General features: G+C 35.2%; 1 non-coding gene across 1 annotated transcript; it reads right to left on the bottom strand.

The window, feature by feature from the left end:
* TRNAV-AAC lies at positions 12,696 to 12,769 on the bottom strand. Its single transcript has one exon. It is a non-coding gene; the product is annotated as a tRNA-Val (tRNA).

Below are 26,102 nucleotides of genomic sequence, written 5' to 3'. Positions count from 1 at the left end.
GATGGTCGGCTCGCCAGCACGAGTTAAGATCGATCAGGATGGCGGAAGTTCGCCTTTCACTCAACTCGCCTGGCCGAGTCCATAGTCGAATCCGCCAGCAAACCCCAAGACCGTCAGTACAGCTGGGTATCCTCCACCCCACGTGCTGAGTTGGACTTTCCCATCCCTCTCGACCCGATGGGAGAGAGCACAGTACCCCAAGACCGTCAAACGGCCGCTCGTAGTACGCACAGCGCGAAGGACTGGACAGGTGTCGAGTCAACCTGAGCATTCATAAATGCGGCTCACCTCGGCTGTCTGAGTCAAGAGCTGGATCCGCCGGCACTCGGCAAGTTGGCTAGACCCGGCCACTCGAGTACTGTGCACCTAACTTCGCCGGCCTCTCCTGAGCCGGAAAGTGAGCAAAGCACCGCTGCTCAAAGCACGCGGGGCGTCACGCACACACGTCACGAGTGCATCGGACAGTGGACACTTCATCGATCTGGAAACTCATAAATGCGGTTCTTAAATGGCGGTCAGTTCTACTTCGGATAACAGCGGCCGTTGCCCTCTATTTACAAGAATGGCCTTCCCATCTTAGGTTTGACAGGACATAAAGCACCAAATCCCTGGACATGACCCATTCATTGGTATCGAGGGAGCGCTAGAGCGTCTCGTGAAGAAGATGTGCCTTGGCTCACATCCCAAATTCAAGGACGGAGTCAAGCTGTCCTTCCTTTCATTTAAAAGCCCCTTCCAGCGACACTGGAGGAGAGTGTCGCAAAACTTAGAGAAAAGAAGTTGAGACCAAGCTCTCGCTGTAACCTTTGCATATGCCCATCACTGTTTCAGTTCCAGAGCTCCCGATCGCCGCGGCGAACTAAGCAAACCGAAACTCTATTTGCCCCGAGGCTGCTCTTAGCTGCGGTACTGAAGGCGCTTCTCCCCGCAACTCGATCGAACGGTCCAAGGGAGCAGACTCGACACGAGCATCGATGCCGAAGCGGTCCTATAGCCACCTAAAGTCCCCACACAAAACAAAGAGGGCTTCCCGTCTGACTTCTGTTGGTAAACATTTGATTTGTTGCTTTGATAATGAAGCCTTCTTATTAATACAAACAAACGAAACTCCCTTTTTCGGGGAAATCACATATTCACCCTACAGGGAGACTGCAAGATTCTTATGCCGCAGAGAGATATCTAGAAACTATTTCGAGATATAGGTATGTTTAAGTTCGAGGATGGAACTTTTTACTTAGGCTGTGGGGAGGCTGTAATAGCCCAGAAAAAATACTATATATATATATAATATATATATATATTTATATATATATATATACTATGTATATATATATATATATATATATATATATATAATATCTCTATGGCAGGAGATTTTTTCCACCACTTTACCAGGTCGGTAAAGTTTCACCACCTCCCAACAGTATTTAAGGGAGGAAAAGGGTAAGAAATTCGGGTAAAAACAAAAAAAGAAGAAGAGGAAGGAGAAAGTGAAAGAAATGGGAAAATCTAAGATATTTTAGTTTCTATCTTATTTTATCTAATTAGTTTCTAATAGGATAGTGATGATGATGAACAAGTTCAATTTTNAACCCTACCTCCATGGCGACAGAGAGAAAGAGAGAGATGCCTCTGATGTCCACCCGAAAAAAGGAGAGCAGAGGAAGAGAAAAGAGGAACGAGAAAAAAAGAGAGAAAAAGAAACGAAGAAGGGAGGAGGAGGAAGATGATCAGGTGAAGTATTATAAAGGGAGGAAAAAATCCCTTAAGCCCCTGAATCATGTAAAATTTCAAAATAGACCTTAGTAGTATAAGTTATGGTTGAAAAAGGCTTGGAAAATCTCTGTTAGGCCCCTGTCAATTACTCAGTTGCAAACAAGTCCAACCTAAAAAATAAAAGATAACTTTTAGACTTGATAAATTCCCTATAACCCCCTGCATTATAATAAATTACTAGGAAGTCCAAAAACTAGTATATGAGGGTTGTAAAATTTTGATGAATTGCTAAAGATAGCAAGAAACTCATATGTACTGTAGAATTTAATTATTATTGGTTATATTTAAAACTATTAGGCTCTAGATTATGAATTGATTTACCTTATAATATATGTTTGTCCTGAATTAATAATTAGTCTTACATCTTATATTATAGGATCTGGTTGATATCTAGGGGACTAATATTTTAGGATAGTCATGGCCACTAGAGGTGAGTTCATTTCTCACTAGTATTTTATAATATAAAATTGCATGAGTATTTTATTTGATTTATCTTGTGATTAAACAAATAAATAATATGCCATTTTCATGTACATAAAGATTTGACCTATTTCTGTTGTGGTCTATCCTATGATACGACGTTAGCCTCATACAATATATGAAAAGCAAATTTGATTTTATATAAAATATGGAAAATGAATTTGGCTCTCATTCAATTTTCAAATAATTATGAGCATTGTTTTATCTGAAAGTTTTTGATGAAGTGTTTTGAACGTATTTCAACAGTTTAACGGATTCAAAAAATTTGCATGACTTAATATCTGATAAAAGAAAAAGTAAAAATCTATAAACTGATTTAACTGAAATGAGAAGCTTTACCTTGTCAACTTTATTTGAAAATACCTGTAACTTCTGATATGAAAAGTATTACTCATTTGACATGTGATCTCGATGTTTTCAAACCCTCAAATAGTCCACTATGGATTGTTTCTGCCTGCCATATGATGAATACACCTTTATTTGGCTCTATGTATTGGCCCTTCTATATTGGCCCTTCTGAAATTTATTCTGACCCCTCTGCATTTGGCCAATAACCTATGTCAGTGTTAGGTGCATTCGATTTTCGGGAATTATCTGTTATGTGATGCGTTTTACGCATTCCCTTACTATTGGGCTTTAATTCGTAGCTTTAGTATGACCTATGAGGTGACTCTTACATTCATGAATAACACGTCGAGAATTAAGATTTTGATAAGTGACAGTGAAATTGAGAAAACAATAATTCTCTGGTTTTGTACAAATTAGTAATTCTTTTCCTTTTTAATGTTTACCTTGATTCAAAAAGGGTTTGATTCTAAGAAACTTCACAGTATATTCAGTTGCACATAAGAAAGAAAATATAATTGTTGCATTCTTTCTTGAAGACGACAATATTATGATATTTGGATCGTATTTTGCTATCTTTGAATTTCTCATGCAAAACTTGTAATTCGTTATTTCTGAGAACTATTCTTATGATTATTTTGTTAGTTATCTAGGAACTTTAGTAGAAAATGTTCTCACTGAGCGCTAGCTCACCCCGTTATTTTTAAAAAAAATTCAGATCCGGTGTAGCCTCATACTAGCCGAACTTTTGGTTTGGACTTTTGGCTGAGAGGCGTTATATGGAGGGCCTTTTCTTTTTTTTATGTTACCTTCAACATAATTTGTTTTATTTTGTAAAAATACTTATAACAGTGAGCTTGTTGGTTGTAAGTACCGATTATATACATATATAGTTACTCTGACTTCTATCATCAACAAGTTTATTAATATTTTGTGATAAACTATGTGATATGAAGCGCTAGGCTTGACCCGTGCATAAGAATTGTCTCGTACACGGGTCGCTATTATCACATAACCTACATTTACAAATTTTCGCTATAGTTTCAGGGCGTGACACTATTCGTTCTCAGTCTCTCTTCCATATTCAGAGGAAGATTTGAGGTTGTGGACTTCTTGGTCAAAAGCAGCAGCATCAACCACTTTTCCCTTCCCTTTCATTGTGTGAGGTCAGGACGAAGACAATTTTTTTCCCTGAGAAGATTCTTGTCTGGGTGGTGAATCTGTGTTATGAGATTTGGCCTTGTTATCGACGATTTGAGTTATCAGGGCGAGGAGTTCATTGATGGCCTCCTGCTAAGATTTGATCATAGCTTGTTGTTCATCAAGTCTTTTCACCAAATCATCATGGTTTCTCGCCATATAAGTAGGGCTCTCTTGTTCTTCGAAAGAACTAGAGGATTAGGATTCTGTGATGGCTGAATATTCATCATCGGACCCAATTCCTTTAGCTAGCTTTCGATAATCGATGGGTGGTATGACCCCCTTCTGAGTCTGAGTACGTTGATAGATTCCATCAGACTTACTTCGGATCTCTTTCAAGCTAGAGGACTTATCTATCTCTGCCTCATCAGAGCTAAGGATTGGGATTCTATGATGGTAAGGCAACGTTCATCTGTTGGCTGAATACTACCAGTTTGGTCGCATGTGAGCAGCATTGACATCCCAAGAGGACTGCAGAAATCAGTCATTCGCATTGGCATAAATGAGTGACTCGTATCGATCTTTCTCTTGATATGAACTCTCTCAAGTTTGTTACGGAGGCCTGAGATGAGTTACTCACTGATCGTGAGGTTTGAACTGGAACCCCCAATCTATGATTGGACGGGACTGACTCCTGGTGAACATGAATCTTCTTGAGATGCCTTGAATCTATAGACTTTTTATGTCTGCCCATAAATCTAGTCGCACTATGAATAACCCAGTATGGGGGTCTCGCTGAAGTCCATGTCGGTCACCCTGAACATGACTTAACATATCGCGCAAGAAACGCGAGGGTCGTGTTTGGATTGAAGAACGCAGGACTAAGGTTTGCATTTTTCTAGTGAAACGCACCCCTGATAGTTGTGTTCTGGTGGATCCATGCAGACCAGAGACTTGCATTTGGATTTTGAAACGCTCTCCTGAGAACTACGCTCAGGCTGATTAACACGGTCTGAAGACCTGTGTTTTGGTTCTGGAATGCACCACTGAGAGTTGCATTTTGTTTGGGAAATGCGTCCCTGAGGACTATGTTTTAGTGTTGTAATGCATCCCTGAGGACTGCGTTTTGATTTTGGAACGCTCCCTTGAGGGTTGCATTTTAGTTGGATCACGCGGAGCTTATATTTGGGCTCATCATCATGAGGTTTGTGTTCTGAAGTAGAAATGCAGAGCTCTTGTTGAGGCTCACAAATATGGAGCTTGTGTTGATTGAGAGATCGGCTATCTCGAAGATAAGCTCGTCGCAAGGATCTTCTCCTTCGTTGAGTGGCACTTTTCTTGGCATGTTTCAAGGCTTTTGCAGTGATGTCAGCTATGTTGATCGAGCTTGCCATCGCAATGGGCCTCTTATGACCCGATACTCATCGTGTTGGAGTGGGTAAAGACTCTTCGACTCGACTAATGAGTTTCTTTTGGTAGTTTAGCAACAAATGAAGCTTTGGTCTCCTTGGATACCTTGTGGACCTTGTGCATAGCCTTGGGGCTAAGGGATCTAGAAGAAAGGGCTTCCTCATAGTTAGCGTGATCAAACTCTACCACGAGAGTTTTAACCATTGTTCCAGCGAGGTTGAATTTAAATTGCGTCACCACTTCTTCATCGGTGAAACTAGTCCCTAGCGGAGTCACCATCTTTTATTTGTGGGAAAATTGAAAGAAGAAAAAGGATAATTGAATTTATATTATTCTCTCTAACAGACTTAGAAAGGGAATGTGTTACAATTCTCTCGATGTAATCTCTCTCTAACAAACTTAGAAAAAATTACAATTCCTCTCAACCAGTTTCTCAATTTACAAAAGAGAGAAAGATTAACGAAGATCTTTCCATTTGTTTAAAACTGGGTTCTTCTTGGTGTCTATGGGAGTTCAGATCCTTGTATCCCGTTGATGATCTGAACGTGTTGCTTCGTGGAACAAGGTTGATTCCTCTTCATTGGATGTTAGGTAGAAGAACTTGTGAGGCAAGTGTAAGAACTCTTGACGAGTTAAAGGACTCAGAATAAGTTTAAAACTCTTTGAATGAGTTAATTTAATCCAACCAAAATCACTTTACAACCCAAGATCAAAGCTCCAAGCTCTCTGTTGCCGATGAAGATGATCTCCAAGAGCCTCCAAATCTGAAGATCTCAAAAAGATCCCAAACTTAATTGAGTTTATGGTATTTATAGGGGATTAATGGGTGTAACCACCCCCTTAATTCCCTCCTAAGTGGAGGAGTGATCCCCTCAAATTGTGGAATACGTTTTAAAACCATTCAGCTCGTGTTTGAACGAGTCAAACGCAAGAACTGCGTTCTGAGCACGAATTCTACGTTCTGGACCTGGGACACAGAGTTGGGCTATGCATATGAGCCTGAAACGTAGCAATGATCTCTGCGTTTTGAGTCTGGAACGCAGCCACAATATTTGTGTTTTGAGTCTGGAACACGGATACGAACTCTGTATTTTGAGTCTGGAACACGACCACTGTTAGCCTTGTTAGGTCTCATGTTTATAAGTTTATTCCCTAATCTTATTTTTATAATTAAAAACAATTCCTAACAATGTTTGTTAAGTGTTTATATTTGATTATTAGGTAATCTACACAAATATCCAAGTCGAAGGTTGGATAGAATTGAGCTTTCACGGTCATATCCATTGGAGGATGGAAGGAATATAGGTATGAAGCCATTGCATATCAAGTCATATTCAAGATTAAGCTTCATCCACAAAGTTTACCAAGATGAGCTCAATTGAACATCAAGATTGCTTGGATAAATTAGTTTAGGTATTATATTATGTGGGTTTAATACTTCAAGCTCAATATCATATACACACATAATTTATTGGTTTATCTGTTTTTGGTTTATCCACAAATAACGTTTTTACAAGCAAATAGATATATATACATATACATACATATTTGTTTTCTTGTGGATAAGTTGTTTTGGCATTATAGATATGAAACAATAGTTATATTCATTTACACTTTCATATGTTTCATATACTATTGTATTTTTGATAAAATATTGTGTTCTTGGTTTATGGACTTGATAATACTAGTTTATATCCTTTTTCTAAGTCTATAAAGCCATACAAAAGTTTTCAAACTTTTGTTTACGTCAAAAATCAAAAATCAAATATTTATACAAACATGTATTTGAGTGTTTTTGCAAAATTATGGGCTTTCATAATTGGGAAGTGCAATTTAATAAATTCTTTTTGTAACATGTTCATTATCATGTTTACAAGCTTTCATCAAAGTTTTATATTTTTTGGAATTTAGTTACTATTTTTAAAAGGGGTTTAAAAATTAGATTTTTTGTTCATTTTAGGCTGACAACTTGTTATCAGTTGACTGATGGATTTTATCAGTCGACTGATGAACTCACCTAGAATTGCCAAAAAATTTTGTTTTTATGACTGATGAACTATCAGTCGACCGATGAGTTTACCAATCGACCGATGAGGTCTTTAGTCAACCGATGAGCTGTGAGTTGTCTGTAACGGTCAGCTCATCAGTCGGCTGATACCATTCATCATGTCGACTAACAGCCTCTAACGGCTAGTTTTTTTAGATTTTTAGGTTTCTGTTTTTTTATCTTTTTTCTTGGTTTTCTCTTGGTTTTGGGGGCTTGTTCTATGATCCTATATATACCCCATTGTCATAACTATTTCACCTAACCAAGAGAATGTTTTAAACAAGCTTAAGAGAGTTTCTAAAAGAGTTTAAGTTTTGTTTAGTTTGTTTAAAAGTGTTTAAAGCCTTGTTCCAAAGTTTGGTTTTGTGAAGAGATTTTCACAAGAGCTAGAGGAGATCATCCTTGCTGTTTGAGCTTTATCTCAATCTCTCTCTCTCTCTCTCTCTCTCTCTCTCTCTCTCTCTCTCTCTCTCTCTCTCTCTCTCTCTCTCTCTCTCTCTCTCTCTCTCTCTCTCTCGTCATCATAGAGAAGTTTCCTTAAACTCAACTCTAGCTATTTATTATTTTGATTATAATTTCCATAAGCTAGATTTTACATTGAGTTTATATTTAATTTTCTCTTTGTTACACACACCCACTTGAGCTTTTAGTATTTCATACATTATATAATTTGGGTTGTGGTGAGTGGTTCTTGAGTGTGGGCTTAATTGAGTTCTCACCTTGTTTAGAGAATAAATATTTGTTAGTTAAGCTTGATTGTGAGATCGTTTTGTAATACACGTGTACATCGAGAGAAGTGTGTAGTGAGAGACGGGGTCAGTTCCAAGAGGAGTGGTGTCGGTAGTAAAGCCTAGAGAGGTCATAATTCTGAGCATTTGAGGAAGAACACGGGCTAGAAACCAACAGTTTGAGGGTGTAGAGTGTGATTGCAAGAGTGTGAGATTGTAGAGTCTTCGGTGATCTAGCAAACCAAGTGTGGAGGTGTAAACGTTACCCGGGTGAGCGTCGAAAGCCCGGTTGTGTAGTGGATTCTCCTCGGGAGTGGGGAGCGGAGACGTAGGTCGGAAGAACCGAACTCCGTGATCATTTTCTTGTGTTCGAGTTTGGTCTTGGTGTATTTCTTTTGTGCTTTATTTTATTTCAAATCGCCATTCGTTCATGTTATTTCGCCCTTATTTATATTGCATATCCTTGCATATAATTGTTGTATATCATTCTTTCTATTATATACTTGTTAATAAGTTTTAATTTAGCATTAATATCGGATTAGATTAGCATAAACCATATTCCCCCCCCCCCCCCCCCCCCCCCCCCCCCTTCTGGGGTGCTTTCATCCATGAGCTCTGTGTTTTGAGTTTGAAATGTGGGCATGACCTCTGCGTTTTGAGTCTGGGACACAGAAGTGAGTTATGCATCTTGATTTGAAGAGACCGTCAATTTATAGTCTCTTTTGCTAGAGCATTGTAAAGATCGTCATCTTTTATCTTTTTTTTGGCTCCTTGAAAATATGAGAGTTATCAGATTGTAACTGCGATGTTGACTGTGAAGGCTGTTGAATTAGAGATTTTATTGGTTGTTTGAAGGTCGTCAGATTGTAATATTCATCGATCGACGTGAAAGTTTTTAAATTATAGCCTTCTGGAAACCGTCAAATTGTAACTTCTGTCATCGGTGTTTGACAAGGATCAGCTATCTACAGTAATTTTTTAGATAGCCTATAATTAAGGTTCGATTTAGATGTTTGAAGAATTAAAATGTTGTCTTTTAGCTAACAATTATATATCTTCACATGCTTATGCCCAAACCGAACAAATCGAACTGGACCACATCGAACCAATTTGATTCGGTTCAATTTGATTTTGAATCTAATTCAGTTTGATTTAGAATGACAAAAAATAGGCAAAACCGATGAAATTAACTTGGGCTCACCCCTACTTATGGTAATGTGACATGGTGACATGGTTTGCTCCAACTGACCAAGTAGATATTATTATTGAACCATAATTTTCACTACAGTTGCACAACTCTTTTTGTTTATTGGTCCTAGAATTTTAAAAGCGATGGAAAAAAATGGGGAAACAAAAATATATTGCATTCTAGAGTTGACCATGTAGCCTATCGATATACACACACCTCTTTTTTTATTGGCCCTAGAATTTAAAAAGCAATGGGAAAATTGGGAAAGAAAAATATATTGCATTCTAGAGTTGACCATATAGCCGGGAACCATGATAATTTGGATGGTTGAAAGGTTTCAATATTGCTCCTAGGGTTTTCAGGTTCAGAGGATAATCAAGGGTGGACTACTGTTACTCATAAAAGAAGAGGTCGTCCTATGGATAGCAAGCTGCTTCGTCATCCTTTTCTTGCAGATTATATGGATCCTAAGCAGTGAAGGAGATGCTTCAATTGTGGTGATGATCGGCATTCTACCAGATTTTGTCCAAATGGAGCCTACATCTACTTCAATTGTCATGAGGAGGGACATATTGCTAAAAATTGTAGATCTTAATTTCGTCCTCTGGAGAAAAAAATAGATTTATCAGAGTCTTCCACCCTCTGCAACAATTCAAAAGTTCTTGCATCCTTTTCTATTCTTACGGTTACAAAAGGCTCACCATCTGTGGAGTTGATCAAGATCAAATTGTCTTGGCTTTTTCAATGGAAGCTCTGGTCTAGTAAAGTTATTCTCATTCAAGGCAACAAATTTCTAGTTGAATTTCCATCACTTTTCCAGTTATCAGAGGTTGTCGATGTGAAATTACATGATTTTGATAAGTTTAAGGGGTGGTTTGTGCCATGGACTGAAAATATTGGAATGAAAATAGTTAACTCTGCTTTTTATCAATGGATCAAAATTAAAAACCTTCCTTTTCATTTTTGGTCCAATGATATTCTTGAGAAGATTATCAGTTCCTTTGATGAAATGATTAGGGGGTGTAAAAATCTTAAAGATAAGACAAATGGCCAGGATGTTCGTGTCCTTGTTAGAGTGAAAGTGGCTGATTACATCCCTAAAACAGTTGTTTGATCATATACCTCTCAGGTAGATTCATTCACTAGAGAAGTTACTTTAGAGATTACTCTAATTGGTGTTGGCCAACTAGGTTCAGAAGCTATAGACATGCATCTAAATGTGATGGAAGCTCAAGGTGACATTGTTCTGGAATCTCAATGGGCAGAGCAAGTGACTGCACCTATTGCTATGTCACCAAAAAAAAATCCAGGTCAAGAAATAAGTTCAAAGGCAAACAAAGGGAAAGAAATTATGGTATCTTCAACACCTATTTTGAAATCACCTAGTTTTCAGGCAACTCCAGCTGGTGCCATTTTCCCAAAGGAAGGTTTTCAAATTCAAACAGCGATAATTATGGAGGAGGATCCTAAAGCTTCAGCTCTGGAGGATCCTAAGGCAAAAATTCAGGAGGATCCCTTGCATGGCAATTCTGAATCAATCCCTGATTCTCTGAATGATTTTCCTCTTCAATTGGTTAAACAAACATGGAAGGGGAGAACCATATTTATTGAAAAATCTACTTGGTAAAACTACGTTGGCGGGAAATCTGATTCAACTAATTCAAACTCTTCGGCAACTTCCTTCCTGCCAATACCAGCAGCAACACCTTCTATTCATTTTTCTAGCTCTGTCCCCCCTGGTTTTTCTAAGCGATCAACATCTACAACATCCTCTCCTTCAGTTCGGAAGACTTACCTTAGCAGGAAAAATAAAAGCTTCCTCAATCTTGCTTCTTCTTCTAAAAAGATGGCCACCTTGTCGAAAAAGGTAGATCATCTTCATCTTCTCCATCTCCATCTACTGCTCTACCCATTAATTCTTTAGATAAAAAAAACTATTGATCTTATTGCTGATAATTGTGGAGTTACTCTCTCGGAACAATCCTTGAATATGATTAAATCCAAAGAAGTGGAGAGGAATAGAGAGGCTAAATGATTGGTTGCTTGCTCTTGCCTAGTTTGCTGGTAGGGTCTTCTGATTTTTTATCTAATGAAGTTTACTTCATGGAATGTTCGTGGTCTTAATGAAGTTTACTTCATGGAATTATCTAGAATCCAATTGCCAGCAGGAAAAATAAAAGCTTCCTCAAGCTTTCTTCTTCTTCTAAAAAGATGGCCACCTTGTCGAAAAAAGGTACCCCATTTTCATCTTCTACATCACCATCTACTGCTCTGCCCATTAATTCTTTAGATAAAAAAACTATTGATCTTATTGCTAATGATTGTGGAGTTACTCTCTCGCAACAATCCTTGAATATGATTAAATCCAAAGAAGTGGAGAGGAATAGAGAGGCTAAATGGTTGGTTTCCTGCTCTTGGCTAGTTTGCTGGTAGGATCTTCTAATTTTTTATCTAATGAAGTTTACTTCATGGAATGTTCGTGGTCTTAATGAAGTTTACTTCATGGAATTATCTAGAATCCAATTGTCCCTTCTAAAGTTCGTATCTTTCTTTGGCTTCTTACAAAAAACAAACTGAATACAAAAGAGGTTCTACAATTAAAAGGCTAGAATGGGGATATTACTTGTTCTTTTTGTGGCATAGAGCCAGAGCCCAGAGAGCATTTGTTCTTTTTATGTCCTATAACTATGCGAGTTTGGCAACATTTCAAGAGCTACTACTTACCTTTCACTTGGCCAAATACTTTGGATGAATTATTGTTATGACTTGAAGGTCTGCATGAGATAAAAGGGCTTCTTTGGTGAAACTTTTTTGCCTCTGTTTGTTGGAACTTATGGACATCGAGAAACAAATACATTTTTGATCAATCACATTTCTCTTTTAAGTCTATTATTAACTTAGCAATATCTGGTCTATATGATTGGGCAGGCACTGGAAGTGGATTAGCAACACAGAAGATTAGAGTTAAGCTGAAGAAAGAACCAATAGAAAGAAGCATTTGATTATCTACAAGTGATGTGGATGAGATTTTTTTGGTTAATTATATGTATAAAAAATATTCTATGGACTTCCAATTTTTGTTTATTGGGTTATAGAAAGTTTAGTTTCTCTTTACTATATATATGACTGGCTTTGATTCTTTCCTATATCTATGTCAACGGTGAATGATGACAAGACCCTCTCTTCACCTTCATGGATGTTTAAAAGAAGAAAGTAATATATCACTAGTCTTGAGAAACTACTTTTCTATCTTCCAATTCATGGATACATTCCGTATCCTTCTTTTATAAATATCTTTTTATTTAATATAAATGACAGGGTATATCCCTTATTTTTTTCTCAAAAAAAAAATTTGCTCCCAAAACCTTAGATTCGATTCACATTTAAAAAAAATAGTTGACCATGTAGCATATCGATTTGTTCAACACAAAAGTCTGAGGTTGAATTCCTATATCACCAAAAAAAAAGAGAGTTGACATGTAGCCTATTGATTCCTTCAACAAATTGACAAATTATTTCCTTTTTTGACAAAAAAATTAATGACAAGTTAGAGATTCTTTTTATTTTGAAAACAGAAGAATGGCTTCGCCCAGGTTTGAACTGGGGACCTTCAGTGTGTTAGACTGACGTGATAACCAACTACAGCACGAAACCAATTTGATAGAATGATAGAATTTTACATTTATTACTTTCAACATTCTCTATTTCCTGACAAATTTAGTCAACTTCATTTGTCTGGGCTTAATTGCAATTTAATACCCATTTCCCCAATGTTGCACTTATATACTCTCACTTATTTTTTATAGTAATGGTATATACACTAAAGTTTTAAAACTTGCATTTAGATAACCCTAAATTTTTTAAACTAGCACTTAAATATTAAAAAGTTTTAAGAAATTGCACTTAAATACCCTCAAGTTTGCATTTTTAAACTATAGGGTATTTAAGTACACATTTTGAATATTTTAGGGTATATAAGTGCTACCAATGCAAGTGAGGATATATAAGTGGAAGTTTTAAAATCTTTACAGCATATAAGTGCTACCAAAAACAAGCGGGTATATAAGTGCAAAGTAGGGGAAACTATAAGGTATATAAATCTCTTTATATGGAAAATAATGTTTATATTTGTGGGCGAAGTATGTAAAATTCCAGTTAAGTTTTTCTAATTCAAATCTCTTTGATATTCAATGAAAGTGATTATCACGAATTCTATTCTTTTTTTTAGGATAAATTGGTGATTTTTTTAGTCGAGCTGTATCTCTTGATCGTGAATATCTGAATAGGATGAACCTCCTCCATTAGGCTCGACATTTTCCTTAGATTTAAGTTACTATAAGATAACTTGGTTTAAAAGGATTTTGACACCCAAGCATTTTTTTATACCGAAAGATTTAGGGAGATGACCCCTATCATTAAAACTCAATGCCCTAGGGTTATAAACCCATTTGGGCGCATTTTGTACACTAATCCGGTCATAACAATAATCACTCAAATGACCCTTCCGATTACAATATGTGCAATGAAAGAGGCCCATTTATTTTTGTGGACCATATGAATGTGCACGTGGAATATTTGCAAAAATAGATTGTTCTTTAAAATTATTTTACAAATAAAAAACTCTTTTTAAATCTAAAAAAAATTTGGTCAAATGACCAAATCTACCAGAAACATCACACTTAAATTTTTGTGGTCTAATAAAATCATTTGGCAAAGGTGAAGTTTTTTTCAAATCAAAGCAAAATTTTGCCAAATGGCCAAAACAACCACAAAGATCACATTTAAATGCACGCGCATGTTTATGATGAGCATTGTGAGCATGTACATGTGTGTGTGATGAAGAAGCCTTATGAGATGCACAAGAAGTATTAGACTTAGAGAATTTGTGTGCATCATAGCAAAATTTATCAATATGACCTTTTCGGCCACAAATAAAACACTTATAAACTTTGCTATACATATGTACATAGTGAGTGCTTGGTTTTAAAAAGTTAGCACGAGACTTTGCACATAGGTCCATAAGTTTCTTGTTATCTATAATGCATATTTTAAGAGTTGAATCTAAAGAAGATATTCTATTTTTAACATGATTCAACTCATCATTGTGCACATAAGCATTGTTATTAGAAGTAGAGCAAATGTAATTGTTAGCAAAAGATCCAACCTTATTTTTCATGTTATCCACTTCTAACATGGCATTATCTCTTTCATGAGTTAACTTAGCAACATTTGAAATCAATTCAATATGATCCAATTTTAATTTTTCATTATTTTCTTAGAGGATCATATTTTCATTAAAAATATTATCAAACTTAGAAGCTAACAACTCATGATCGGATTTCAAACTAATATGCTTGCATTTTAAATCAACAAAATTATGGTGCAATTTCTTATAGGCATGCATTAATTTTTCATATGCACATACGAGTTCATCAATAGATAAATCATCTTTGCAATCGGACTCGCTTACCACACTAGGGCTATAGCCTAGTGGCCGTGTACATAAAAATGAAGCTCCTTTTGAACTTGAAGCCGAATCCTCCAAATCTTGTCGGATTGCCTCTAAGTCCCCTTGATGTGCTTCTATGAATTTTCATAATTTGTAAGCACTATCAAATGAATCAAGCTTGTTAGAAAAAGATGAATCAAAGGCATAAAATTCTAACAAAAGCTTATTCATTGTAAAAAATTTTTTATCTTTATCACTCCACTTGGATTTCTTCATAGTGTGTACAATGTAAGCACAATCAATAATTTCCCACAATTAAAAATATTTAGATCTAACAAAAAGGTTAAATCTAGCACACCATTATTCATAGGGAAAATTACTAATTCTAGGAGCAACATTAGGATCATAGCCTAAACAAGGTGCACAATGCATGTCCATAATATCTATATGTATGCAAACAAGATAACAATAAATCTCAAAACTAGATTAGCACAAAATATAACTTGGATCTTTAACTCAAGACGATTAGACCTTAAATCAAAGAGTACCAAGCTCTGATACCAATTGAAAAACCCTAATGCTTCTAGGAAGTGCTCTGATACCAATTGAAAACACCCTAGAGGGGGGTGAATAGGGTTTATGCTAATCTAATCCGATTTAATACCAATTAAAACTAATTAATAAATATCCTCACAAATTAGATATGCAACAAGATATAAATGCAAGGATATAAAAATATAAACAAGGGAAAACAAAATAATGGACAAAATACGTAATGAGAGAATGGCAATAAAGATGAACAAAAATATAACTGTGCCAAGCCAAACTCAGACAAGCAAAATGATCACGGAGTTTGGACCTTATGTCTTACGCCTCCGCTCTCCACTCCCGGGGAGAATCCACTACACAACCGGGTTTTCAACGCTCACCCGAATAACGTTTACACCTCGCACTCGATTTTCTAGTTCACCGAAAACTCTACAAACAACACTCTTGCAATCATACTCTACACCCTCTAAGTGTTGGTCTCTAGCCTGTGTCTCCCTCAAGTGTTAGGAATTACAACCTACCTCTAGGCATTACCACCTACCTCACTCCTCTTGAGAGGACCCTGTCTCTCACCACACACTTCTCTCGGTGTACAAGTGTATTACGATGCGATCTCACAAATTAAGCACAAAAACAAAGTGTTTATTCTCCACAATGGATGAGAATGAATTGTAAGTTCACTCTGTAAGTCACACAATCTCACAACCCAATTATACAATGTATGCAAATACAATAAGTTCAATAGGTTGTGTGTGAACAAAGAGTTTAATCAAAACAAACTAAACTCAATTATGAAAATCTAGCTTATAGAGATGATAATCAATAAATAATGTAAATATAAAGCTAGAAATTGAGTTTAGAAAAACTTCTCTAAAATGACAAGAGTAGGAGAGATGAATTGAAGCTCAAACACCAAGAATTGATCTCCACTTCCTCTTGTGAAAATATCTTCACAAACCAAGCTTTAAACAAACTAAACAAACTTTAAACAATTATTAAATACACTTAAACTCTTTTTTAAAACTCTCTTAGTTGGTTTTTGGTCTGAGGTATGAGGGGTATTTATAGAGACCCCAAAATACAAGAAAAACAAAGTAAAAAGACAAAAAAAACTAAAACAGGACAAGGCTAGAAAAAACTAGTCGTTACAGCATCCGTCGACTGACGGGTTTCATCAGTCGACTGATGAGCTGACCGTTATAGGCATTTTCTAACTCATCAGTCGACTGACGATCTTATCAGTCGACTGGTGACCTCATCAGTCGAATGATCAGTTGACCAACATAAAAATAGAAACTATTGACTATTCCAGGTATTTTCATCAGTCGACTGAACACTTTCATCGGTCGATTGATAACACAATATCAGCATGTTTTGAATAGTAAAACTAATTTTTGAAGTGTCTTTAAAAATAACAAATAAATTACAAAAAATATAAAACTTTAGAAAATGATTGTAAACATGAAAATAAACATGTTACAAAAACTGGTTTTTAAAAACCACTTTACATTTGAGAAATCTCAACATTTTTTAAAATAGTCCAAAACATGAAAATGAACATACTTGAAATTTGATGTTTTGACTAAACCATATTTTGAAACTAAAATAGTCCAAAACATGAAAATGAACATACTTGAAATTTGATGTTTTGACTAAACCATATTTTGAAACTTTATAAAATGATTATATAAAATGAACATACTTGAAATTTGATGTTTTGACTAAACCATATTTTGAAACTTTATAAAATGATTATATATACTTGATAAAAGATATAAACTATTGTTGTTAAGTCTATACACTAAAAACACAATGTTTTATCAAAATACACATATTATGCAATAAAACATGATTTCATTGAATTAAATAAACTTGATATTGATGAAATCATATGTGAGCATGTATAAACATGAAACAAATAAGTATTTTTCAATTATATTCAATTTTTTCATATTTAAACTTGAAAACTTATAAAACCAAAACATGTATATATAACTATATATATACAAAACCAAATATGTGTGTGTGTATATATGATTGAGATTAAAGTATTAAACACACATAATATAAACTTATACTAAATATACCAAGCTTGATAGATCTTCATTGAAGCTCTTCTTGGTAAACTTGTGGATAAAGCTTGACTTAAATATTTAACTTGAATTGCATTGCTTCATACCATAATTCCGCCAACCTCCATTGGATATGATCTTTGAAGCTTAATTTCATACATCCTCCAACGTATTGTTTGCCTATAATAAATACAAAAACACAAGCACTAGACAAACAACATTAGTAGTAAACTGTTTGATAAATATCATCAAAACAAAAAGGCTAATATTTTGCAGTTTACAGAGGTGTCTTGTTGAACATGACAACTTAGAAGATTTGTTACTCTTAACCCAAGGGATTCCAAGTAATCAACCCCCAGTCTTGATTAAAACTTAGCAGGGGAAAAAAAAGAGTAGACATGGAACATCGCCTTGTGGGGCAATATCCATCAAGTCGGAATAGAGGCACATCACCTGGTAGGCCACTATCTGACGAGTTTGACTATCAGAGGTAACTGTTAGCGTGATAGTTTTGGTGGACCAGCCATCCTATTGAAGAGGATTGGTTAAAAATTTTAGGGGAAATTAACTATCAGAGGTATATTATTAACTTGATAGTTTGGTGGACCAGTCATCCTATTGAAGAGGATTGGCTTCAGTGGCAATAGTATCTTCCCATTATAATTAGGAAGATTAGGCTTGATCACATTGCTCAGGTTGATCCTACTTACTTTGTTTTTAAGCTTTGATCCTGGTAATAATTTTTTGAGCATGTTCACCTTAAAAGATTAGTTGTCTCCAGGAACGGTATTCTGCAACACTCATTTGTACTAGAAGGTTGGTCTACAAGTAGTGTCAACAAGTCTCCATTAGGTTAGATTGTGTCATACCTGACGAACATCGAAGTGTCATGCTTTGGAACCTCTTGACAAAGCTTTGACAGGCTCCCTCTTCTTCTGCTTAGTGGAAATAAGGGTATAGATAGAGACTTCTATATCGTCTTTAAAGAATCTTAACAGGAAGAGTCTCTCTAGATTTACCCACTTTTGGGTACATCCCGCAAGCAGTTTTATGAACCATTCAAAGGCAACCCCCTTGAGGGTGCCAATGAACAAACGAGCCAGTATAGAATCATTCGATATCATATTTCTAGTCTATAACTTGAAATAATAGATATGTTGGTTCGGTGATCCCGTGCGGTCAAAAGCTCGTAGCGTCGAGACTTCAAACTTTAGAGGATAAGGGGTTGTATCCCATTCGGAAGGATAGGGCGTAATAAATCCCTCATCTTGGAGCTCGCTTCTGTGGGCTATGGCATTGAGCTGGGCTTCCAGTTCTTTTATTTTTCCAGACTGGAGATTTTGTTCGTTCTCAGTCTCTCCTCCATCTTCAGAGGAAGATTTGAGGTTGTGGGCTTCTTGGTCAAAAGCAGTATCATCAACCACTTTTTTCTTTCCTTTGATTGTATGAGGTCGGGATGAAGATGATTTTCCTCTCTGAGAAGATTCCTACATGGGTGGTGAATCTGTCTTCTGAGATTTAGCATTGTCTGCGATGATTTGAGTTATCAGGGCCAAGAGTTCATTGATGGCCTCTGTTAACATCCTAATGCCACTACGAAAGAACCCTAGAGGGGTGTGAATAGGGTTTATGCTAATCTAATCCAATTTAATACCAATTAAAAACTTATTAACAATTTATCCTAGCAAATAACATATACAACAATTATATACAAGGATAAGCAATATAAACAAAGGGTAAAATAAACAAAGTACAAATGTGATAGGGCAATATACACAAAGAGTAATAGACAATGGTGATATAAGATAAACACAAAAGTAAATGCGCCAATGACAAACTCAAACACAAGCAAATGATCACGGAGTTCGGACCTTCCATCCTACGTCTCCTCTCCCCATTCCCGGGGAAAATCCACTATCACACCGAGTTTTCAACGCTCACCCGAAAACGTTTACACCTCATAATATCAATTTTTAATGCTCACCGATCAACATTCACGATAACTCATAATGTAATCATACAACCTACAACCTCAAGTGTTGATCCTCACGTGTCGCCTCCCTCAAGTGTCCGGCTTTACTATCTCTCCCTAGGCTTTACTACGATGTTATTTTTCTTGGTATCGACCACGTCCTCACCATACACTCTTCGTGGTGTACTTGTGTATTACAAGGAGAATCTCACAATAAAGGCTCAAATATAAGTTTTGCTCTCTACTATAGATGAGAATATAATGTAAGCTCACTCTCTAAGTCATACTCACCACAACCCAAAGTATACAATATATGAAAATACTATAAGCTCAATATTTGTGTGTGTAAGCAAAGAGAAATAATCAAAACTAAACTCAATATGAAAATCTAGCTTATAGAAATAATACTCAATAATAAATATAAATGAAGCTAGAAATTGAGTTTAGAAAAACTTCTCTCATGAACAAGAGGGAGAGATTGGAAGATTAAAGGCCCAAACGAAAATGATCTCCTCTTGTGAAACCTTCTTCACATAAACCCTCTTGAAAACAAACTTAAAACCAAACTTAAACACTTGTAAACTTATTTTAAAACTCTCTTTAACATACATGAGAAACAATAAAATTTGAGGGCTTTTTATAGCCTCTTAAACCAGCCAAAAACACTCAAAAACTCACAAAAACAAAAATAAAAACTAGCCGTTACTAGCCGTTATAGGCTGAAAAGACCAAAATACACCAAAATCCAGCATTCTGGAAATTTGTGTATCTGATTTTGTAAAATCAACTAAAATATAAAATTAATTTCTAAAAACAATGGAATTTTGAGAGAAGTTTATAGACATGTAGATTAACATGTTAGAGAAATAATTTTTAAAATATAACTTCCCAGTTGATAGAAATAATTATTTTAACATAGATATACAAATTCTGAAAACTGCTAAAATAGCCAATTTTGTAAAATCAATTCAGCATAGTAAATCAACTCTAAAAATTATAAAATTTTAGAAAATGTTTGTAAATATGTAATAGAATATGTTAGAAAAATAATTTCTCAAATTACATTTATCATTTGTGAGATATCATTTATTTTGTAAACCGTTCAAAACATAAAAATATATTTATATACGTGTTGTTAAGTTTTCATGTTTATGTGGCTAAACACATTGTTTACCAAAACCAAAAATGATAAATATAAAACATGTATGTATATATATAAATAAGTATATTTTTTTATATTTATATAAATTTGAAAACTATAAAACCAAAACGTGTATGTGTGTATATGATATTGAGCTTTAAAGTATCTACACACAAGTATAAAACCTAAACTAATTATACCCAAGCAATTGATCTTAAATAGGCTCATCTTGGTAAACTTTGAGGATGAAGCTTGATCTTGGATCTTGACTTAAAATGTATTGCTTCACTCCACTATTCCTGTCAACCTCTATTTGATATGATCGTTATGGCACAATTTTATCCAACCTCCGACTAATGTTTGTGTAGATTACGTAACAAAACAAATGCAAACACTCGACACACGTTGTTGGGAATTGTTTGTAATCATCAAAACAAGATTAGGAAGTAGGCTCATAAATATGAGACCTAACAAGGCTAACAATCTCCCCCTTTTTGATGATGACAAACAATCTACCCAAAGAGATATAAAATATGCAAGAAAGCTATGATAAATATACTCACATATGCAATAAAGCACAATAATCATAAATATACTCACTATCCACTTGTTTCTTCCCCTTTGACAACATCAAAAATGGAGAAAACAAAAGAATGGAAGAGAGCGAATGCTCCCCTTACCTATAATCATGGTGAGTATAAAAACAATAAATGAAATAAGGAAAAGCTCTCCTATCAAAATGCCTTAATGCATATATTAAAATAAAATATAAGGCATCAAAATGTGAGTATGAAAAACATTAAAGACTCACATTCAAAATACATAAAGATATATCATTATGAAAGAGGTGTCTTAAAGTAACGGTTTTAAAACAAAACCTAATCAAAAAGCAATTTAAAAAATCAAGAGAATGAAAAACATGAGAATCATGAAAAAAGTATTTTCAAATGAAAATGAATAATGAAAACTATGAAAATCATGACAATCATGGAAATCCAAATGAAAAACAAATCGCTCATATAAAATCATAAATCAAATAAAATCACATAAAAATAAACCAATGTCAATTTTCAAATAACAATGCAAGAGAGGCAACCAAATCAAGCTCTTTAGCTTGTTTCAACCCATATAAAGATTTTAGTACCCGGTAAATATGATTTGAGAAATAAACACCTAATAAATCCGGGGGTTGCTTAAACACAAACCTCTCATGACAATCAAAGCCAAAAGAATGAAAATAAAATAATTTACTTAAAAATTTTAAAAACATGTTTTTCAAAAACCAAGAAGTGAAAAATAAAAATGCTAAGAATCTTGGTTTAAAATCAAAAAGGTTTTGGCACCCAAATACTTTTGGTGCCTAAAGATTTAGGGACATGACCCCTACCATTTAACCTCTCATGTTTGGGCGCATGTGGTGCACTAACACGATTAAAACAAAAATTATACAAAAAAGACCTTCCCGGTTGTAATAGGTGCAATGATAAGGGTTAAATGATTTGTGTTGACCAAGTGTGCGTGCATGGGAATCATTTGCAAATAAAGATGGTCTTTTAAATTCATTTTGCAAATAAAAAATATTTTTTAAATCAAAACAAAATTTGACCAAATAACCAAATCTACCATAATATTCACACTTAAACACATTAGCATGCTTGTGATGAGCAATAGGTGCATGTAAATGTGTGTGTGATAAAGAAACTTGATGAGATGCACAAGGAGCAATAATATTCTTGTGTTTGTGTGCATCATAGCAAAATTTAGCTAAATGATCTTTACGGTCGTAAATAGAACACTTATAAACTTTGCTATACATATGTGCATAGTGAGTGCTTGGTTTTGAAGAGTTAGCACGAGACTTTGCACATAAGTCCATAAGTTTCTTGTTATTAACCATGCATGTATTAAGAGTTAAATCAAAAGATGAAATGTGATTTTTAATATTGTTCAACTCAGCATTAGGCATAAAATCATTGTCAATAGAAGTAGAGCAAACAAGATCATTTTTAAATGATGTAAATTTATTTCTAATAGACTCTACTTCTAACATGACATCATTCTTCGCATGAATTAAGCTAGCAACTTTGGAACTCAAGGTAATATGATCCAATTTTAATTTTTTATTATTTTCTTTAAGGATCACATTCTTTTTAGCAATAGTATCAAATTTAGATGATAGCAATTCATGATCGGATTTTAAAGTTACATACTTGCTTTTTAAATCAACAAAATTATGGTGCAATTTCTTATAGGCATGTATTAACTTCTCATAGGCACAAGCGAGTTCATCAAATATTAATTCGCTTTCGAAATCAGAATTGCTTACCACACTAGGGCTATCGCCTAGTGGCCGTGTACACGATGAGGCTCCACATGAACTTGAAGAGGAAGCCGCCAAAGTTTGTCAGATCACCTCCAAGTTTCCTTGATGTGCTTCTATGAATTTCCATAGTTTGTAAGCACTATCAAAATGAGTAAGTTTGTTAGAAATAGATAATTCAAAAGTATTAAGCATAAATTCTAACACTAACTTGTTCATAGTAAACATCTTTCTATCATGATTGCTTCACTTGGATTTCTCCAAGGAGGGCACAACATAAGCATGATCAATGACTTCCCACAATTCAATATTTTTAGATCTAACAAATATTTTAAATCTAAAATACTATTGTGCATAGGGCAAAGCATTGAAAGATGGAGAAACATTAATACCATAGCCTAAACTAGGTACACCGTGCATATCCATGATTAAAAAAGTGCAAGCAAGATATAATAAATCTTAAAACTAGATTAGCAAAATCAAAGTAAGGATCTTTGACTCTAGACGGTTAAACCTCTAATCAAAGAACATCATGCTCTGATACTAATTGTTAACACCTTAATGCCACTAGGAAAGAGCCCTAGAGGGGGTGAATAAGATTTAGGCTAATCTAATATCATTTAATGCCAATTAAAACTTATTAACAAGTTATCCTAGCAAACAAGATATGCAACAAATGCAAGGATAAGAAATATAAACAAGAGGTAAAATAAACAAACTATAGATGTGATAGGGCAATATACACAAAGAGTAATAGACAATGACGATATAAGATAAACACAAAAGTAAGTACGCTAATGACAAACTCAAACACAAGCAAATGATCACGGAGTTCGGACCTTCCATCATAAGTCTCCGCTTCCCACTTCCGGGGAGAAATCCACTATCACACCGAGTTTTCAACGCTTACCCGAAAACGTTTAGACCTCACAATATCGATTTTCAATGCTCACCGATCAACGTCCATAATCACTCATAATGTAATCACACAACCTACAACCTCAAGTGTTGGTCCTCACGTGTCGTCTCCCTTAAGTGCCCGGCTTTACTATCTCTCCCTAGGTTTTACTACCGACGCCACTTTTCTTGGTATCGACCACGTCCTCACCATACACTCTTCGTGGTGTACTATAAGCTCAATGGTTGTGTGCGTAAACAAAGAGAAATAATCAAAACTAAACTCAATATGAAAATCTAGCTTATAGAAATAATAATCAATAATAAATATAAATAAAGCTAGAAATTGAGTTTAGAAAAACTTCTCTAATGAACAAGAGGGAGAGATTGGGAGATTGAAAGCCCAAACGAAAATGATCTCCTCTTGTGAAACCTTCTTCACATAAACCCTCTTGAAAACAAACTTAAAACCAAACTTAAACACTTGTAAACTTATTTTAAAACTCTCTTTAACATACATGAGAAACAATAAAAGTTAAGGGCTTTTTATAGCCTCTTAAACCAGCCAAAAACACATAAAACCCCACAAAAATAAAAACTAGTCGTTACTAGCCGTTATAGGCTGAAAAGACCAAAATACACCAAAATCCAGCATTCTGGAAATTTGTGTATTGGTGTATTTAGTTTTGTAAAATAAATTAACTCCAAAATTAATAAAATTTTGAGAAAAGTTTTTAAACATGTATATGAACATGTTAGAGAAAGAATTTCTAAAATATCACTTCTCAGTTGATAGAAATTATTATTTGAACACGGATATACAGATTCTGAAAGCTGCTAAAACACCTGATTTTGTAAAATCAATTCAGCATAGTAAATCAACTTAAAAAATAATAAAATTTTAGAAAATTTTTGTAAACATGTAATAAAACATGTTAGAAAAATAATTTATCAATTTCCATTTTCCATTTGTGAGATATCATTTATTTTGTAAACTATTCAAAACATAAAAATATATTTATATGCGTGTTGTTAAGTTTTCATGTTTATGTAGCTAAACACATTGTTTACCAAAACCAAAAATGATAAATATAAAGTATGTATGTATGTATATAAATAAATATATTTTTTATATTTATATAAACTTGAAAACTATAAAACCAAAACATGTATGTGTGTATATGATATTGAGCTTTAAAGTATCTACACACAAGTATAAAACCTAAACTAATTATACTCAAGCAACTGATCTTCAATAGACTCTTCTTGGTAAACTTTGAGGATGAAGCTTGATCTTGGATCTTGACTTAAAATGTATTGATTCACTCTACTATTTTCACCAACATCCATTTGATATGATCGTTATGGCGCAATTCCATCCAACCTTCGACTAATGTTTGTATAGATTACCTAACAAAATAAATGCAAATACTCGACACACATTGTTAGGAATTGTTTGTAATCATAAAAACAAGATTAGGAAGTAGGTTCATAAACATGAGACCTAACAAGGCTAACAGCCTCCTGTTGAGATTTGATCATGGCTTGTTGTTCATCAAGTCTTTTCGCCAAATCATCATGGTTTCCCGCCATATAAGCAGGGCTCTCATGTTCTTCGAAATAACTAGAGGATTGGTATTCTATGATGGCTGAATGTTCATCATCGGACCTAATTTCTTTAGCTAGATTTCGATAATCGACGGGTGGTATGACCCCTTTCCGAGTCTGAGTATGTTGATAGATTTCATCAGACTTACTTTAGATCTCTTTCAAGCTAGAGGACTGATCCGTCTCTGCCTCATTAGAGCTAGGGATTGATGATCGCCCTATACTCACCATGTTAGAAGTGACTCCAAAGTACTCTTCTTCCGAAGTCGTCTTCTTGTGGGAACGTCATCACTTGTACTGGTTTCGCAAGGCAACGTTTATCTGTCGGCTGAATACTATCAGTTTGGTCACATGTGAATAGCATTGACATCCCGAAAGGACCATAGAAATTAGTCTTTCGCATTAGCATGAACGAGTGACTCGTATCGGTCTTTCTCTTGATATGAACTCTCTTAAGTTTGTTTCGGAGGCTTGAGATGAGTTACTCATTGATCGTGAGGTTTGAACTGGAACCCCCAGTCTATGATTGGACGGGACTGGCTCCTAGTGAACATGAATCTTCTTGAGATGCCTTGAATCTGTACGTCCGCTCATAAATCTAGTCGTGCTACGAATAACCCAATATGGGGGTCTCACTGAAGTCCATGTCGGTCACCCTGAACATGACTTAACATATCGCGTAAGAAACACGAGGGTCGTGTTTGGATTGAATAACGCAGGACTGAGGTTTGCATTTTTCTGGTGAAATGCGCCCCTGATAGTTTTGTTCTTGTGGATCCATACAGTCCAGAGACTTGTGTTTGGATTCTGGAATGCTCTCCTGAGAACTGCACTCAGGCTAATTAACGCGGTCTGACATTTTGGTTCTGGAATGCACCCCTGAGAGTTGCATTTTGTTTGGGAAATGCGTCCTTGAGGACTGCGTTGTGGTGTTGGAATGCGTCCCTAAGGACTGCGTTTGTATTTTGGAACTCTCCCT

This window comes from Asparagus officinalis, chromosome 9 (genome assembly GCF_001876935.1).
Source record: "Asparagus officinalis chromosome 9, Aspof.V1, whole genome shotgun sequence".
NCBI classification, from domain to species: Eukaryota; Viridiplantae; Streptophyta; class Magnoliopsida; order Asparagales; family Asparagaceae; genus Asparagus; species Asparagus officinalis.
Note: the sequence above shows the minus strand (reverse complement) of the source record. Positions and strands in the feature narration are given on the sequence as shown.